The sequence below is a fragment of the Elephas maximus genome, chromosome 5 (assembly GCF_024166365.1).
Source record: "Elephas maximus indicus isolate mEleMax1 chromosome 5, mEleMax1 primary haplotype, whole genome shotgun sequence".
NCBI lineage: Eukaryota > Metazoa > Chordata > Mammalia > Proboscidea > Elephantidae > Elephas > Elephas maximus.
In genome coordinates this window covers 66181572-66200998 of record NC_064823.1, presented here as the reverse complement: position 1 = coordinate 66200998, position 19427 = coordinate 66181572, and positions in this window count along the sequence as shown.

The following is a 19427-nucleotide window of genomic DNA, read 5'->3' as shown; positions in this document are numbered from 1 at the left end:
TTCTCCAACACCACAATTCAAAGACATGAGTTCTTCTTCAGTGTTTCTTATTCATTGTCCAGCTTTCTCATGTATATAAGGTGATTGAAAACACCATGGCTGAAGTCAGTTACACCTTAGTCCTCAAAGTGACATTTTTGCTTTTTAACACTTTAAAGAAGTCTTTTGCAGCCAATTTTCCCAATGCAATGTGTCTTTAGATTTCTTGACTGCTGCTTCCATGGGTGTTGATTGTGGATCCAAGTAAAATGAAATCCTTGACCACCTCAATCTTTTCTCTATTACCATGATGTTGCTTGTTGGTCCAGTTGTGAGAATTTTTGTTTTCCTTATGTTGAGTTGTAATTCGTACTGAAGTCTATGGTCCTTAATCTTCATCAGTAAGTGCTTCAAGTCCTCTTTATTTTCAGCAAGCAAGGTTGTATCATCTGCATAATGCAGGTTGTTAATGAGTCTTCCTCCAAACCTGATGCTCCACTCTTCTTCATATAGTCCAGCTTCTCAGATTATTTGCTCAACATACAGATTGAATAGGTATGGTGAAAGGCTACAACCCTGATGCACTCCTTTCTTGACTTTAAACCATGCAGTATCCCCTTGTTCAGTTTGAATGACTGCTTCTTGATCCACGTACAGATTCCTCAAGAGCACAGTTAAGTGTTCTGCAATTCCCATTCTCCATAACTTTATCCATAATTTGTTATGATCCACCCAGTGGAATGCCTTAGCATATTCAATAAAACAGAGGTAAACATATTTCTGGTATTCTCTGCTTTCAGCCAGGATCCATCTGACATCAGCGATGATATCCCTGGTTCTTTGTCCTCTTCTAAATTTGGCTTGATATTCTTTAATCTTAGCCATCCTAGAAACAAACAAACAAAAAAACCTTGCCGTTGAGTTGATTCCAACTTATACTGACCTTATGCGAGAGAGGAAAACTGCCCCACACTGTTTCCAAGGAGCAACTGGTAGATTCGTACTGCCAACCTTTATAGTTAGCAGCCAAGCTCTTTAGCCATTGAGCCACCAGGGCTCCTTAGCCATCCTAGTGGGAGTTAAATGGTATCTCATTGTGGTTTTGATTTGCATTCATCCGATGGCTAATGACATTGATCATCTTTTCATGTGTGTTTTGGCTGTATGAATATCTTCCTTGTTGAAATGCCTGTTCACGTCCTTTGCCTGGGTTTTGATTGGGTTGTCTTTTTGTTGTTAAGATATAGAAAGTTCACATGCATTTTATATATTAGGCCTTTATTGGTTATATTGTTACTGAAGATTTTTTCCCAGCCTGTAGGTTGTCTCTTTACTCTTGATAAAGTCTTTTGATGAATGTAAGTATTTAACTTTTATGAGGTCCCACTTATCTGTTTTCTTTTCTGTTGCTCATGCATTCATTGTTGTGTTTGATAATCTAACCTATCATTGAAAAAAATTAGGTCCCAAAGCTTTTTTCTTATATTTTGGGAAAAGTATTTTTATCCTCATATGTGAGAAAATAGAGGGTCAAAAAGTTTCATTGATGGTGGAGCAGAAAAAGTATTGGATTCTGTGACTAGTTTCTTCTTTTAGAGAAAAGAGACCTGAAACTTCTAACCTTCAAGGTTACATAGGTCCTTTTCTACTACTTGAGTCATGAGTTTGATTTCTGAATTTTCCTCTAAATTTTGCTTTTTTCCCTTACATTTAAATCATATTCTTTTTTCTCCCATTTCATATTACTATTGTCATCGCTAGTGGATTAGCCTAATCTGATTTTTTTGACTAGTGGTAATAAATCTAGATCTTAGAAAAGGTCTCATTATCTCTGGGCTGGAATGAAAATATATTCTAGGTAGGTACGTATCTTAAGTTTAGCCTCAGGTACCCCTTTAGCAGTGGTGCTCTTATGGCTGCTGGTGCTAAATTTTGGGAGAACTATGCCTGGTAAAGCAAAACAAACAAACAAAAAAACCAGTTGCCGCTGAGTTGATTCTGACTCACAGCCACCCTATCGGACAGAGTAGAACTGACGCATAGTGTTTCCACAGAGTGGCTAGTGGATTTGAACTGCTGACGTCTTGGTTAGCAGCCAAGTTCTTAACCACTGCAGCACCAGGGCTCCATGCCTGAACTAGATTAATTTGAGATTTTAAATTAATCTAGTTTAGGGAAAAATTCTTTTCCTCATGTAAATTACTGGATTGAAAATAGGAATCAAATGGATAATCATTAATAGTATTTCAGAAATGGGTGTGAGAATAGCCTCATTTACTATATTACTGTATGTATTTTGGGAAGCCCTGGTGACGTAGTGGTTAAGTGCTATGGCTGCTAACCAAAAGATAAGCAGTTTGAATCCACCAGGTGCTCCTTGGAAACTCTATGGGGCAGTTCTACTCTGCCCCATAGGGTCACCATGAGTCGGAATCGACTCGAAGGCAGCGGGTTTTGTTTTTTCTTTCTATGTATCTTATAACGTCTAACAACAACAGCAAGCATAAAATTCACCTGTTAAAAGTGTACAATTCAGTTTTTAGTGTACCCTACTTTTATGAAAATAACCTGTGCCTTCTATGTTTGTTTGCCAACTGCACCTTCCCCCATGAGGTATTTTTTAAGCACCTCTATGCCATTTTTTTTCACATGTTGCTGTAAAAAATTTTTTGCATAGCATGCTTACAAAAATACCTCACGGGGGAGGGTGTGGTTGGCAAACAAACGTAAGAGGCATGCATTATTTGAGTAAAAATACAGTATTCACAGAGTTGCGCAACCATCACCACTTATAATTTTAGAACATTTTGATCCCACCAACAAGCACTCCATATCCATTAGCGGTCATTTCCTATTTTCCTCCTCCAACTGTGGCAAACACTAGTCTACTTTCTGTTTCTATTGACTTGCCTCTTCTGGATGTCTATAAATGAATTAATAATATGGTCTTTTGTGAATAACTTCTTTAACTCAGCATAATGGTTTTAAGATACTTTGATGTTGTGGCATGTATCGTTACATCGTTTCTTTTTATGGCTGAGTGGCATTCTGTTTATGCATGTAACACATTTTGTTAATCCATTCATTAGCTGATAGGCATTTGGATTATTTTTACTTTTTGGCTATGCTACTATGAACAGTCACGTACCCTTTTATGTGTGTGTATGTGTGTACATATGTTTCAATTCTTTTAAGTATATGCCTATGAGTAGAATTGCTAGGTCATAGGTAAAACTCTATGTTAACATGTTTGAAAAGCTGTTGAACTGCTTTCCAAACTGGCTGCTAAAGAGACGTTCAGTGGTTTGAGCCCACCAGCCACTTTGCAGCAGAAAGATGTGGCAGTCTCCTTCTATAAAGATTACACCCTTGGAAACCCTATGAGATAGTGCTACTCTGTCCTATAGGTTCGCTAGGAGTCAGAACAGACTCCATGGAATGGGTTTAGTGGTTGTGAAGTGGTATCTCATTGTAGTTTTGATTTGCATTTCCCTAATGGTCTAATGGTGTTGAGCATCTTTTCATGTGCTTATTGGACATTTTTATATCTTCTTTGGAGTAATGTCTATTCAAATCATTCTCCATTCTCAATTTTGGTTTTTTTTTTATTATTCAGTTATAAAAGTTCTTCGTATATTCTGGATTCAAGTCACTTATTAGACATATAATTTGCAAATATTTTCTCCCAGTCTGTGGGTTGTCTTTTCACTTTCTTTATGGTGTCCTTTTTCAGTTTGCAACTGGCTGGTAACCCAAAAGTTGGCAGTTCGAACCCACCCAGTGGCTCCATGGAAGAAAGGCCTAGCAATCTGCTTCCATAAAGATTATAGCCAAGAAAACCCTCTGGAGCAGTTCTACTTTAACACATGGGGTCTTCTTGAGTCAGGGACCAAATCAATGACAACTAACAACAACAACAAAGCAAGTAACTTAGAGAGGTAGAATACAAGGAATTTACAAAGTTTCCAAATGATATTAAAGCTTGTTGTTGTTGTTTTTAGGTGCCTTCTAGTCAGTTCCAACTCATAGCAACCCTATGCACAACAGAAGGAAACACTGCCCGGTCCTGAGCCATCCTTACAATCGTTGGTATGCTTGAGATCATTGTTGCAGCCACTGTGTCAATCCACCTCATTGAGGGTCTTCTTCTTTTCCGCTGACCCTGTACTCTGCGAAGCATGATGACCTTCTCCAGGGACTGATCCCTCCTGACAACAGGTCCAAAGTATGTAAGACGCAGTCTCACCATCCTTGCTTCTAAGGAGCATTCTGGTTGTACGTCTTCTAAGACAGATTTGTTCATTCTTTTGGTAGTCCACGGTATATTCAATATTCTTCACCAACACCACAATTCAAAGGCATCAACTCTTCTTCCGTCTTCTTTATTCATCGTCCAGCTTTCCCATGCATATAATGTGATTGAAAATACCATGGCTTGGGTCAGGAGCACCTTAGTCTTCAGGGTGACATCTTTGCTCTTCAACGCTTTGAAGAGGTCCTTTGCAGCAGATTTACCCAATGCAATGCGTCTTTTCATTTCTTGACTGCTGCTTCCATGGCTGTTGATTGCGGATCCAAGTAAAATGAAATCCTTGACACCTTCAATCTTTTCTCCGTTTATCATGATGTTGCTCATTGGTCCAGTTGTGAGAATTTTTGTTTTCTTTATGTTGAGGTGCAATCCATAGTGAAGGCTGTGGTCTTTGATCTTCATTAGTAAGTGCTTCAAGTCCTCTTCACTTTCAGCAAGCAAGGTTGTGTCATCTGCATAACTCAGGTTGCTAATGAGTCTTCCTCCAATCCTGATGCCCCATTCTTCTTCATACTGTCGAGCTTCTCGTATTATTTGCTCAGCATACAGGTTGAATTGGTATGGTGAAAGAATACAACTCTGAAGCACACCTGTCCGAACAACCACCTCTTGATCTATGTAAAGGTTCCTCATGAGCACAATTAAGTGTTCTGGAATTCCCATTCTTCACAATGTTATCCATAATTTGTTGAGATTCACACAGTCGAATGCCTTTGTATAGTCAATAAAACACAGGTAAATATCCTTCTGGTATTCTCTGCTTTCAGCCAGGATACATCTGACATCAGCAATGATATCGCTGGTTCTGTGGCCTCTTCTGAAACCGGCCTGAATTTCTGGCAGTTCCCTGTTGATATACTGCTACAGCCGTTTTTGAATGACCTTCAGCAAAATTTTGCTTGTGTGTGATATTAACGATATCGTTCTATAATTTCCACATTTGGTTGGATCACCTTTCTTGGGACTACGCATAAATATGGATCTCTTCCAGTCAGTTGGCCAGGAAGCTGTCTTCCATATTTCTTGGCATAGGCAAGTGAGCACCTCTAACATTGCATCCGTTTGTTGAAACATCTCAATGGATATTCCATCAATTCCTGGAGCCTTGTTTTTCGCCAATGCATTAAGAGCAGCTTGGACTTCTTCCTTCAGTACCATTGGTTCCTGATCATATGCCACCTCTTGAAATGGTTGAACACTGACTAAATCTTTTTGGTATAATGAGTCTGTGTATTCCTTCCATCTTCTTTTGATGCTTCCTGCGTCATTTAATATTTTCCCCATGGAACCCTTCACTATTGCAACTCGAGATTTGAATTTTTCCTTCAGTTCTTTCAGCTTGAGAAACACCGAGCGTGTTCTTCCCTTTTGGTTTTCCATCTCCAGCTCTTTACACATGTCATTGTAATACTTTGTCTTCTTGAGCCGCCGTTTGAAATCTTCTGTTCAGTTCTTTTACTTCATGAATTTTTCCTTTTGCTTTAGCTGCTAGATGTTCGAGAGCAAGTTTCAGAGTCTCCTCTGACACCCATCGTGGTCTTTTCTTTCTTTCCTATCTTTCAATGACCTCTTGCTTTCTTCATGGATGATGTCCTTGATGTCATTCCACAACTTGTCTGGTCTTCGGTCACTAGTGTTCAATGCGTCAAATATGTTCTTCAGATGGTCTCTAAATTCAGGTGGGACATACTCAGGGCCATATTTTGGCTCTCATGGACTTGCTCTGATTTTCTTCAGTTTCAGCTTGAACTTGCATATGAGCAATTGATGGTCTGTTCCACAGTCGGCCCCTGGCCTTGTTCTGACTGATGATATTGAGCTTTTCCATCGTCTCTTTCCACAGATGTAGTCAATTTGATTTCTGTGTGTTCCATCTGGCGAGATCCATGTGTATAGTCACTGTTTATGTTGGTGAAAGAAGGTATTTGCAATGAAGAAGTCGTTGGTCTTGCAAAATTCTATCATTCGATCTCTCGCATTGTTTCTATCACCAAGGCCATATTTTCCAACTATTAATCCTTCTTCTTTGTCTCCAATTTTCTCATTCCAATGGCCAGTAATTATCAATGCATCTTGCTTGCATGTTTGATTAATTTCAGACTGTAGCAGCTGATAAAAATCTTCTGTTTCTTCATCTTTGGCCCTAGTGTTTGATGCATAAGTTTGAATAATAGTCGCATTAACTGGTCTTCCTTGCAGGTGTATGGGTATTATCCTATCACTGACAGCTTTGTACTTCAGGATACATCTTGAAATATTCTTTTTGAACATGAACGCAACACCATTCCTCTTCGAGTTGTCATTCCCAGCATAGTAGACTATATGATTGTCCGATTCAAAATGGCCAATACCAGTCCATTTCAGCTCACTAATACCCAGGATATTGATGTTTATGCGTTCCATTTCATTTTTGACAATTTTCAATTTTCCTAGATTCATACTTTGTACATTCCAGGTTCTGATTATTTATGGATGTTTGCAGCTGTTTCTTCTCATTTTGAGTCATGCCACATCAGCAAATGAAGGTCCCGAAAGCTTTACTCCATCCACATCATTAAGGTTGACTCTACTTTGAGAAGGCATCTCTTCTCCAGTCATCTTTTGAGTGCCTTCCAACCCGGGTGGCTCATCTTCCAGGACTATATCAGACAATGTTCTGGTGCTATTCATAAGGTTTTCACTGTCTAATGCTTTTTAGAAGTAGACTGCTGGGTCCTTCTTCCTAGCTTGTCTTAGTCTGGAAGCTCAACTGAAACCTGTCCTCCATGGGTGAACCTGCTGATATCTGAATACCAGTGGCATAGCTTCCAGCATCACAGCAACATGCAAGCCCCCACAGTATGACAAACTGACAGACACGTGGGGGTTTAAAGCTTATGAGGAGTGAAATGTAAAGGAATGGAGAAAGCTATAAGAAGATTTGCTAAGCTCTGTAAGTGGGCAGCAGATCAGCAGACCAATATCAATATTAAGTAAAATATATCTAGGGAAAGCCACTCAGATTATAAGTGAATATAATAGCTATTAGGTAGAGGAGCCAGTACTCCATCACACTAAATCTTCAGTTTCAGGGACTGCTGTCAGTGGTGTACACAGTATCTATTTCATGGTCCAGATGGATATTTTGCTCCTTAATGTATGAAAATACTGCAGCCTGGAAAGATAAAGGCAGCAAGAAAATATAATCATATATGTAAAATCATGAAAGATGAAATTATGGTAAATCTTTACTTGTTTAAAAAATTCTAGAATGTAGGAAATAGGGAGCTCCTTAATGGTGAAGAAAATAGTTTAAGTACAAATAAAAGAAATCTCGTATTTAATAATAATAATGATAAAAAAAACCCAGCTGATAGTAACCATATAGAACTTGTTACAACTGTTGTTGTTAGGTGCTATTGAGTCAGTTCTGACTCATAGTGACCCTATGTACAACAGAATGAAACATTGTCCAGTCCCACCATCCTCACAATTGTTGGTATGCTTGAGTCCATTGTCGTAACCACTGCATCAATCCATTTCGTAGAGGGTCTACCTTTTTTTTGATGACCCTCTATTTTACCAAACACCATGTCCTTCTCCAGGAACCCATCCCTCCTGATAGCCTGTCCAAAATATGAGATGTAGTCTTGCCATCCTTGCTTCTAAGGAGCATTCTGGTTGTACTTCTTCCAAACAGATTTGGTCATTCTTACAGCAGTCCACGGTATATTCAATATTCTTCTCCAGCATCACAATTCAAAGGTGTCAATTCTTCTTCACTCTTCCTTGTTCGTTGTCCAGCTTTTCCATGCACATGAGACAATTGAAAACACCATGGCTTGGGTCAGGTGCACCTTATTCTTCAAGGTGACATCTTTGCTTTTCAATGCTTTAAAGAAGTCTTTTGCAGCAGATTTGCCCAATGCAAGGTGTCTATTGATTTCTTGACTGCTGCTTTCATGGGTGTTGAATGTGGATTCAGGTAAAATGAAATCCTTGACAATTTCAATCTTTTCTCTGTTTATCAAGATGTTGCTTATTGGTCCAGTTAAGAGGAGTTTTATTTTCTTGATGTTGAAGTGTAATCCATACTGAAGGCTATGGTCTTTGATCTTCATCAGTAAGTGCTTCAAGTCCTCTTCCTTTTCAGCAAGCAAGGTTGTATCATCTGCATATCTCTGGTTGTTAATGTATCTTCCTCCAGCCTTGATGCTCCATTCTTCTTCATAGAGTCCAGTGTCTTGGATTATTTGCTCAGCATACAGATTGAATAGGTATGGTGAAAGGATACAACCCTGACTCACACCTTTCCTGACTTTAAACCACTTGTTCTGTTTGAACAACTGCCTCTTGATCTGTGTACAGGTTCCTCATGAACACAGTTAAGTGTTCTCGAACTCCCATTCTTTGCAATGTTATCCATAATTTGTTATGATTTACGCAGTCAAATGGCTTAGCATAGTCAATAAAACACAGGTAAACATCTTTCTGGTATTCTCTCCTTTCAGCCAGGATCCATCTGACATCAACAATGCTATCCCTGGTTCCATCCATGTCCTCTTCTGAATTCTGCTTGAATTTCTGGCAGTTCTCTGTAGATATACTGCTGCAGCCACTTTTGAATGATCTTCAGGAAAAATTTACTTGCCTCTGATATTAATCACATTGCTTGATAATTTCCTCACTTAGTTGCTTTCTTGGGAATAGGCATAAATATGGGCCTTTTCCAGTCAGTTGGTCAGCTGTCTTCCAAATTTCTTGGTATAGACGAGTGAGCACTTCCAGTGCTGCATCTGTTTGTTGAAACATCTCAACTACTATTCTGTCAATTCCTGGAGTCTTGTTTTTTGTCAGTGCCTTCAGTGCAGCTTGGACCTCTTCCTTCAGTACCATCAGTTCTTCTCCCATATGCTACCTCCTGAAATGGTTGAATGTCAACCAATTCTATTTGGTATAATGACTCTGTATATTCCTTCCATCTTCTTTTGATGCTTGCTGTGTTGTTTAATATTTTCCCCATAGAATCCTTCAATATTGCAACTCGAGGCTAGAAGTTTCTCTTCAGTTCTTTCAGCTTGAGAAATATTGAGCATGTTCTCCCTTTTTGGTTTTCTATCTCCAGGTCTTTTCACATGTTATTATAATACTTTACTTTGTCTTCTCAAGCCACCCTTTGAAATCTTCTGTTCAGCTCTTTTACTTCATTTCTTCTTTTTGCTTTAGCTAGTGGATGTTCAAGACCCAGTTTCAGAGTCTCTTCTAACATCCAGTTTTGTCTTTTATTTCTTTCCTATCTTTTTAATGACCTCTTGCTTTCTTCATGTATGATGTCCTTGATGTCATTCCACAACTCGTCTGGTCTTCTGTCATTGGTGTTCAATGTGGCAAATCTATTCTTGATGTGGTGTTTAAATTGAGGTGGGGTATGTTCAAGGCTATACTTTGGCTCTCATGGACTTATTATAATTTTCTTTAGTTTCAAGTTGAACTTGCATATGAGCAATTGATGGCCTATTCCACAGTCGGCACCTGGCCTTGTTCTGACTGATGATATCGACCTTTTCCATTGTCTTTTTCCCCAGATGTAGCCTATTTGATTCCTGTGTATTCTCCCACATGTCTGTCAGTTTGTGCATTGGTGTGATGCTGGAAGCTATGCCACCAGCATTCAAATACCAGCAGGGCCACCCATGGTGGACAGGTTTCAGCTGAGCTTCCAGACTAATACAGACTAGGAAGAAGGATCTAGCAGTCTACTTCTGAAAAGAATTAGCCAGTGAAAACCTTATGGATAGCAGTGGAACATTGTCTGATGTAATGCTGGAAGATGAGCCCCTCAGGTTGAAAGGCACTCAAGAGATGGCTGAGGAAGAGCTGCCTCCTCAAAGTTGAGTCGATCTTAATGATGTGGATGGAGTCAAGCTCTCAGGACCTTCATTTGCTGATGTGGCACGACTCAAAATGAGAAGAAACATCCATTAATAATCAGATGATCGAATATACAAAGTATGAATCTAGGAAAATTGGAAATCATCAAAAATGAAACAGAACACATAAACATCGATATCCTCGGCATTAATGAGCTGAAATAGACTGGTATTGGCTATTTTGAATTGGACAATCATATAGTCTACTATGCTGGGAATGACAATTTGAAGAGGATTGGCATTGCACTGATTGTCAAAAAGAACATTTCAAGATGTATCCTGAAGTACGACCCTGTCAGTGACAGGATAAGGAAAACCAGTTAATACAATATTATTCAAATTTACACACCAACAGATAATGCCAAAGATGAAGAAATTGAAGATTTTTGCCAACTTCTTCAGTCTAAGATTGATCGAACATGCAATCAGGATGCATTGATAATTACTAGAGATTGGAATGTGAAAGTTGGAAACAAAGAAGGACCAACTATTGGAAAATATGGCCTTGGTGATAGAAATGATGCCGGAGGTCACATGATAGGATTTTGTAAGTCCATGAACTTCTTCATTGCAAATACCTTATTTCACCAATATAAATGGCGAATATACACGTGGACCTCTCCAGAGAGAATACACAGGAATCAAGTCAACTATATCTGTGGAAAGAGAAAATGGAAAGCTCAATATCATCAGTGAGAACAAGGCCAGTTACAACTGTTACAACTAGAACTTATAAATTTTAGAAATAAAATGTAGTATAAAAACCTTTTAGAAAAGTTTATATAGATTCATGGATGATAGCTTTTTAATATGTTAAAACATCTCTAATCCCTGAGCATGGTGTCATAGATCAGAGGTACTATAGCTTCTTCAATAGCTTTTGGAGCTACTGTCACAAACAAAATTCAATGCAGAATGGATCACATTTGATCCAACCCCAAGAGGTATTTTTTATTTTCTTATAAACAGGTGATGTATGTATCTAATTTGTTTCAATTCGCAGACTTTTCCCAATTTTTCTTTAATTTAGAGCTATTTACCTTTATTCTAAAAAACAAATAAACAAACCCATTGCTGTTGAGTAAATTCTGACTCATGCCTTTTTCAGCTTCTTATGAGGAAGTAGGAACCTTGGTGGTGTAGTGGTTAAGAGCTATGGCTGCTAACCAAATAGTCGGCAGTTCAAATCCACCAGCCACTCATTGGAAACCCTCTGGGACAGTTCTGCTCTGCCCTATGGGGTCACTATGAATCAGAATTGATTCAATGGCAAAAGCCTGGGGTTATCTTTCTGATGAGGAAGAGAGCTAGGGGAAGAGGATTGTAAGTTTGGAAGATATGGCCAAAATTTTTAAAAACTTTTCTTAGTCTAATGAAATATGGCATTTTGGGGTTATTTGAATTCTAGGTTTTATAACAATATTGCAAACAACATTTTTTTCATATTTTTATTCTGATACCCCTCCCCAACAACGAAAGTCAACTAATTAAGCAGAAAATTAATTTGTACCTTGAAAAGGCCACTGAATTTGGAGTCAGAAGACTTGTATTTGAAGTTCTTTAACGTCAGTATATACTATGTACATATGACTTTAACCCAGTAACTTGGTTTTCACATCATTTCAACTGGGAATGAAAAACTTACCTCATAGAGTTATTTTGAGAATGCAATTAGGCTAATTTCTATAAAAAGTGCATTATGAATATTAGTTACTCAGTTGTTAATTTCATATATTAATGACTGATAATGTTATGGAAAAACATTTATCCCCCAGGCCTCATGGAGGAATTACTCTATCCTTTTGCCAACCCTTACCTTCAACACAAAAGAGTGAATTACTGGATTGGTTGATAATGTCTATTGGTTCTTGTTGCTCAGTTTAGTAGGCATGGAGCTAATCTATTAAAAGACTATAAGGTTCTAGTTTTAGTCTCAGTCTCTTCTTCCCTACCCATCCTGGACTTTGAGGATGCATAAAAATCTCTTTTGCATAGTAAAACTTTTTCTTAGGAGGCCTATACCAAGATCTAGACTGGGTAGACTGATGCACAGAGAGTTATTGAAGCCATTTAAGTTTATACCATAGCCACATTATTCATTCCACCTACGTGATTCCTGTGTCTCGTAGTTGGTTCCAACCCCTTAATAAATAACATTAATTCACACTCAATTAATAATAACCTTAGGATAGCAAACCAAAGCATTTTAATATAGTTTACTAAATATATATTATGATGACTCATAAAGATTTGGAATGGTTATGGTGTTTTATGTTATACTTAAAGATATAACTATGCATAATGATGAAAGACAGTGTTGTGACACAGAAAATTAATATTGGTAAAACAGATTTGAGAACAGGTCAATATAGTCATTCTTTATCGAGATACCAAAAGATACCTTTAGAATTTGGACTGAAAATTAAGAAAAGATCAAAAGTGGTTTTTATAAACATTAGCACTTTTTTTTTTTTGGTGTCTGCAGAGATGCCCTATCCTGAGATGTGATTCATAACTATATTACTGAAAGATTTGGGAATAAGCAGATCAATTTAAGGAAATTTTAAGACTGTACCAGCACACCCACACATACTCACAGACATATTCAATAAAAACAAACCAAAAGCTCAAAGCTAACAAAGCAGTTTATAACCAGTCTATCCACAGAATTGTGTTAATGTGAAAGTTTTTTAATATTCAGAAAAAAAGAGAGTCAAAGTTGAAAATTATGTTAGAGTTTTACCAGTTTTATTCAAGGGAGAATTTTCTTTACTGACAGATACATGCTCCAGACTCCTTAGCAAGTATTATTCTTGTAGTAAATTATACTTTTAATTTCTAGATTAACAATGAGCATCCAGTGAGTTTATATAACACCAAGTCAATCTCCTTAGGTTCAGTAACAATTCCCAATGAACTGGAAAGATTGAGTTTTGATCCTAGAAAGCAGAAGGCCACATCTTGCACCCATGGTTACCAAAGTACTCTCTTCCCCGTGTGAGCAGAGGAGATATTCAAAATATCCAGTATGGCATGGGCACTGACCAGTCAGAATGGAATCATGACTGAATCAAAGAGTCCTTGGCAGTGAACCACCAATGCACCTGTGCCAGCAAGTATCTCAACTGCCTGCAAACAGTGATCAAGGAGTCAGCTGGCCTCTCTTTACATTTGATCCTTTTAACCCACAGTGGTTATTTTTCTGAATGTGTGAGATTCACAAAGAAAACCAACATTGGTAAGTTCTATGTTCAGAAAGTAGTTGTTAGAGAGGACAACACCCTATTGTCTAGAATCTTTGTAGCCTGGGCAAAAAATTAATTTCAAGAAATAATAATCCTCTGAAAATTCATGGCAACTGGAACCTATAAAGTTGAAAAAAAAAAAAAAAGGAGCTAGTAAACGCCAATTCATACGAAGGGAGGACAATGTGGTAAATAATTTTGTTATTTTTTTCTCTTTTAAATTTTATATACTATGAAATTTGATAATTGAATCTCAGGACATACATTTTAGTGAAAACACTGTTATTCCATAAATTATTAAACTATCAAATTTTTATTAAATGCTATTACATTCAAGGCTTTCTCCTTTGTGTTTACATATACTATATAATTCACATAATCACTGAATTATGAATAAAGTTGAATTTTGAAAATAAGAGAAATTGAGAAAAGCACTTTATATAGTAAATTTTATATACTATACTAGTGTTTTCATTTATGTGACCTGTTTTTCCATACCAATAACCATCAAATTTATGTATGTTATCTGGTTTGTATTTTTACTGATAATGTATAACTAAATATAACTACCTAAAACCCAGTGCCATTGAGTGGATTCCGATATATGGAAAATTTATTACCTTGGAAGAGGAAGGGTCTTTCTAACTATGATTCACAATCTAAATAAAATAAAAGATTCAGAAGCATAACTATATAAAAATAATTTTTTTTGCATGGTGAAATATCATAAGCAGAATGAAAAGCCAAATGCCAAAATGAAGGAAAAATATAAGTCATATTACAGAGAGAGGGGTAATTTTCCTACTATTTAAAGAATTCCTAGAGATGGATAAGAAAAAGGGGAAAAAATCCATTAGAAAAATGGACAAAAGATTTAAACATGGAGGTCACAGGAAAATAAATACAAACAGCTTTTAAACATGAAAATATGCTCAACTTCACACATTCATAATGAAAGAAATGCAAATTAAACCAAGCCAATACCATTATTCCCATCTATCCTATCTGAGTATTTCATAGCACAGTGTGCATATCCTTAGACCCCATGAAGGGCAACTTGGTAATGTGTATCTAAATTACAAATGTAATCCTTTGACCCAGAGATTCTACATCTAGCAATATATCCTTCAAATTTATATGCACACACTGAAATGGACATATGCGAAATTATTCATTGCAGAATATTTGTAAAAGCAAAAGACTGGGAAGAGTCTAAATGTCCATCAAGGGGACACCAGTTAGATAAATTATGCTAATTCACATCATAAAATATTACAAAGCTTCAAAAAAGAGGAGAAGCCCATTGAATGTTGAAAAGGAAAGATCTCTAAGGTGAAGTGTGGAATGCTATGTACTGAATGCCATTTTTGTGTAAAAGGGGAAGTATGACCATATTTGTACTTTCTTGTTTGTGCATAAAGATATTCTGACAACATATACAATAAGCTTTTAACAGAGGTGGTGAATTGGTTGGATGAGGGCAGGGATGGGAGAAAAACTTTTCATTATTTATTATATATAATGTAATTTAAAAAATCATATGTGTATAATTCAAGTGTTAATCTATGGTTTCCTTGTTTTCTAAATTTAGCTTTTGCAAGGTATAATCTTTCAGTTGCATCTTCTAGTCATAGTAGAGAGATTCAATGAGCAAAATTCAAGATAAGTATAGAAATGCCACGGAAAGTACCACTCCTTGTAAACTCTACTCACAGGACTATTCTGAGTTTAGCAGGCAGAACTGAAAATCCACAGGCTTAAAAACTGAACCAAGTCCATAGGGACTTACCTACTCTGACAGGAAGAGACAGAAGCTAGAAGACGCCAGGGAAGTGCGTATGATGGTTGTCTTCATAACATCTGAGAGCCACAATCATATCTTACACTTAAAAATCTACTAAGAATCTGGATTAGAACTCTCTCCTCATATCTTCAGGCCTGAGTCTTTTTTCCCTGCCATATTTACTATTAATTCCATGCACCACATACCAAGAAAACCCAAACCACTTGTCATAAAGTCGATTCCAGCTCATGGTGATCCCGTGTGTGGAGAGTAGAACTTCTCCTTAGAGTTGTCAAGGCTGTGACATTTCAGAAGCAGATTGCAAGAGGTGCCTCGGGGTGGTTTTGAACTGCCAACTTTTTGATTAGTAGTCCAGAGCTTAACTGTTTGCATTGCCCAGGGACACCTATGTACAATACAGCTCAGGAGAATTCAAAAGAAATAAACTTTAGAAACAGCAAAATTGCTTCCTTTTATAACAGAACATACAAAACAAAAAATCGGGGACAGAAAAATCAGCTTTTGTTACCTTCAGAAGCCTGATGACAGATTTTGGAATGATGCAGTAACATAAAATAGATACTTCTTATGTCCTTCAATTGACTTTGCCTCGTCTAGAAATATGTCCAGTATGAACTCTTTGATACAAGTCCACTATCAAACAGATGGTTTCAAACTGCTCTTTTGGTCTTGAAACTGGCAATTATTTTGTCCCTGTGTGCTTGAGGCTTGGACAGGAATGATTCAAGCACAGCATGAATGAGCAGAGGCTTTCATTTACTGGAAATAGACAGCAAGGGTAGAACTCTCTATTTCACATATTTCAATGTTGTAATATAAAACAGTGTTTCTTTTATCAGCAAGTGGTTTATAAATGTTGACAGCATGGCAAAACAAACAGCCTGTTTTATAATAACATATTTGGTGATGTTTTGAATTTATAATACTTGGATGCCAGGCTTAAAGAATAATGTTTATGTTTCAAGCCAGCAGTTTAATGAAAGCTTAGACTAGGGTCTCCAGAGATTTAATAGCAATGCCTTATATTAAAAACAAGGCAATGAATCTTTTTTTCTAATTAGTTAAGTATGGCCTCCCTAAGCTAGATAAATAGAAGTATATGGAATCTTTTCTGATATTATAGCTCTCGCATTCTGAAAACCTTGTGTAAATACTGATGCAAAATCACAAAATGAACCACATTTTGTATTTATTTATTCATTTATTTAATCAACAACAGATATTCCTAAGTTTGAATTCAGTTCTGCTGCTTAGTAGCATTTTGTGCTCTCTGAGCTTCAGTTTCTTCAACTGCTGAAATAGGGATAATATCACTTAGCTCATGAAGCTGATGTGGATGGAGTTTAATTGAGAGAACATGTGAAAAACCACAGTGCCCAGTGCATGGCTGGTGACAATAAATCATACTTGCTCTTTCTCATCTCATTTCAGTAGCACACACACGTAAACTCAGACATACTCACACAGATGTCATTAGAAGTCAAGGAGCTTGGGGGAAAAAAGATGAACATGTGCACCTAAAAAGAGCAAGAAACTTTACTTCAGCGTCAGCCTCCATACGGGCCAAATCTAACAGGGTAGGAAGAGTATTTAGTCAGACATAAAAGCCTTCAGTAACCACGGCTTTGGAAACCATTCTGAAATACCTGTATAATACCAAGGAGATACTGAGAGTTCAACACTATTTTATGTAGTTCTTGAATCTGATAGTCATATTCAACAAATTGTGAAGCCTTGCCAGTTCATATTTTAATTTCTTTCTTTTGAAAAAGGAAGTTGCTGTGTGAGAAAATGACACATTTTACTACTAAAATCCCTTCTTATAGTGCTAATATGTTATTTGTCCCCGGGTGGCACAAACAGTTAAGCAAAAGGTTGGTGGCTCTAAACTCAACCAGAAGCACCTTGGAAGACAGGCTGGAGATCTGCTTCCAAAAGGTCACAGCCTTAAAAACCCTGAGGATCAGTTCTACCCTGCACACATGGGGTTGCCATGGGTCAGAATCGACTCGATGGCAACTAACAACAACGACAAAATCTATGTTATTTAATTACATTCTACTTACAGATAATATGTTTGAGAATAATGTGTTTGGGATCAGTTGAATGTTTGAATCTTGTCCTGCTACTTATTAACTGTATATGACCACGATGAACAAAAGGCAGCCTCTGTAACATGACATACCTACCTGATAGCATTGTGAGGATTAAATGAAATAATGTTTGTAAAACTGTCATCTCGCTGACTTTGACACAGTAAGTACAAAAGGAACCAAGACCAGAACAGTTGTGGAGTTGATTACGACTCCTGGAAACCCCGTGTATGCCAGAATAGACCTGCGCTCCACAGGGTTTTCCACAGCTAATTTTTTGGAAGCAGATCACCAGGCCTTTCTTCCAAGGCACCTCTAGGTGTACTCAAACCAAGCAGCTGAACACATTAACCGTTTGCAACACCAGGGAGTCCAGATACCAAAAGGAAAGGGGCTATTATCCTTAAGTATTACAGACATTAGTTTTAGTGTAAGTTTCTGCCTGTTGGCTATTCTTTTCCAGTGCTGTAGCTTCAAAGTAAACTAAGACGATCATTTGTTGAATACTATACCAATTAAGGAGCCTTGGTGGTGGAGTGGTTAAGTGCTTGTCTGCTAACCAAAAGGTCAGTGGTTCAAACCCACGAGCTGCTTTTTGGGAGAAAGATATGGCAGTCAGCTTCCGTAAAGCTTTATAGCCTTGAAAACTCCATGGGGTCAGTTCCACTCTGTCCTGTACAGTTGCTATGAGTCAGAATTGACTCGATGGCAGTGGGTATATACCAATTAGTGTGAAACCCATTGCCAAACCCATTGCACTTAACCACTGCACCACCAGGGCGCCATTAGTGTGAAGGAGAGGTCCTTTTAAAATAAAAATTAGGGGTGCAGGAAAAATTATCCAGCTTGTATATAAATGCTCTTAGTAAGAGCAACACAACAAAAGAGCACCTAAAACTGGTTTATCTAAATAGACAAAATCAATTTCCAAACTATTCCAAGGTCAAGTTCAGAAAGTCAGCAGTGGGCGGTTGAGGTTAGAAGTTCCATGTGAATATTAAGAATAAATCAAGTACACTCACCTTTTTGAAAGCTGGGAGAGAAAGTACAAGAGGCCTTTGTTAATCAGACAGGAAAAATCATAGCCTGAAAATGCTGACAATGACATTTCAAGAGTCTCGGTTCTTTAGTAATAGCAAGAACATGTGAAGGGGGGGAAAAATCCCCTGAAGTTATAAAAAGAATTAAAAAAAAAAAAAACCTACAAAATATCTGTTATATATGAGAAATTTATTTTGCAAGGTTACCTCAGTTCACATCTCCTAAATGGGGGCACCTCTGCACAAGGAACACAAGGCTCCTCTTGGGAGGCACTTTGCTGGTAATTTGTGACCCTGATAAATGCCGTCTGATGGGCAGCCCTGCCTAGCCCCTTTAGGCAAAGACACACTGAAGACAGAATCATCCAAAGCCAAAGTTCACTGGTAAAATGCCTGAGGGAACAGGGTCCCTCATGCTCTCCAGCTCCCCTTGCTTCTCACGCTGTAAGAGAGGCCCAGGGGAGACTTGTGTCACTGAGATCCAAAACACGGAGGGGGACCAGCCAGCATTCCAGGTACATCCTAGACACAGAAGCAGCTAAGATCCGAATTAGCCTTGAGGAGAGACCTGATGGAGCCCTGGTGGTGCAATGCTTAAGAGCTCAGCCGCTAACCAGAAGGTCAGCAGTTCGAATCCACAAGCTGTTCCTTGGAAACCCTATGGGGTACTTCTACTCTGTTCTCTAGGGTTGCTATGAGTCAGAGTCAACAGCAACGAGGTCTGATGCCTTCTATCCCCACTCGCTCCTTTCTTGTTGACCAACCACTCTATTTCTTTTTTCTTTTCCATCTTCTACTACCTGTCCACAACACCTCTGAAGACCTAATAACTGAGTCCCTTGCACTGAGAAGGAGCCCCTCGGAGGCGTAAATGGTTAAGCATTCTACTGCTAACCGGAAGGTTGGCAGTTCAAAACCACCCAGAAGTGCCTTAGAAGAAAGGCCTTGTGATCTGCTTCTGGAGATTGGAATCCACTCAATAACAACTGGTTTGACTTGGTTTTGCACAGAGAAATTCCTCCTATTTAACCACCCATTCTCTTCC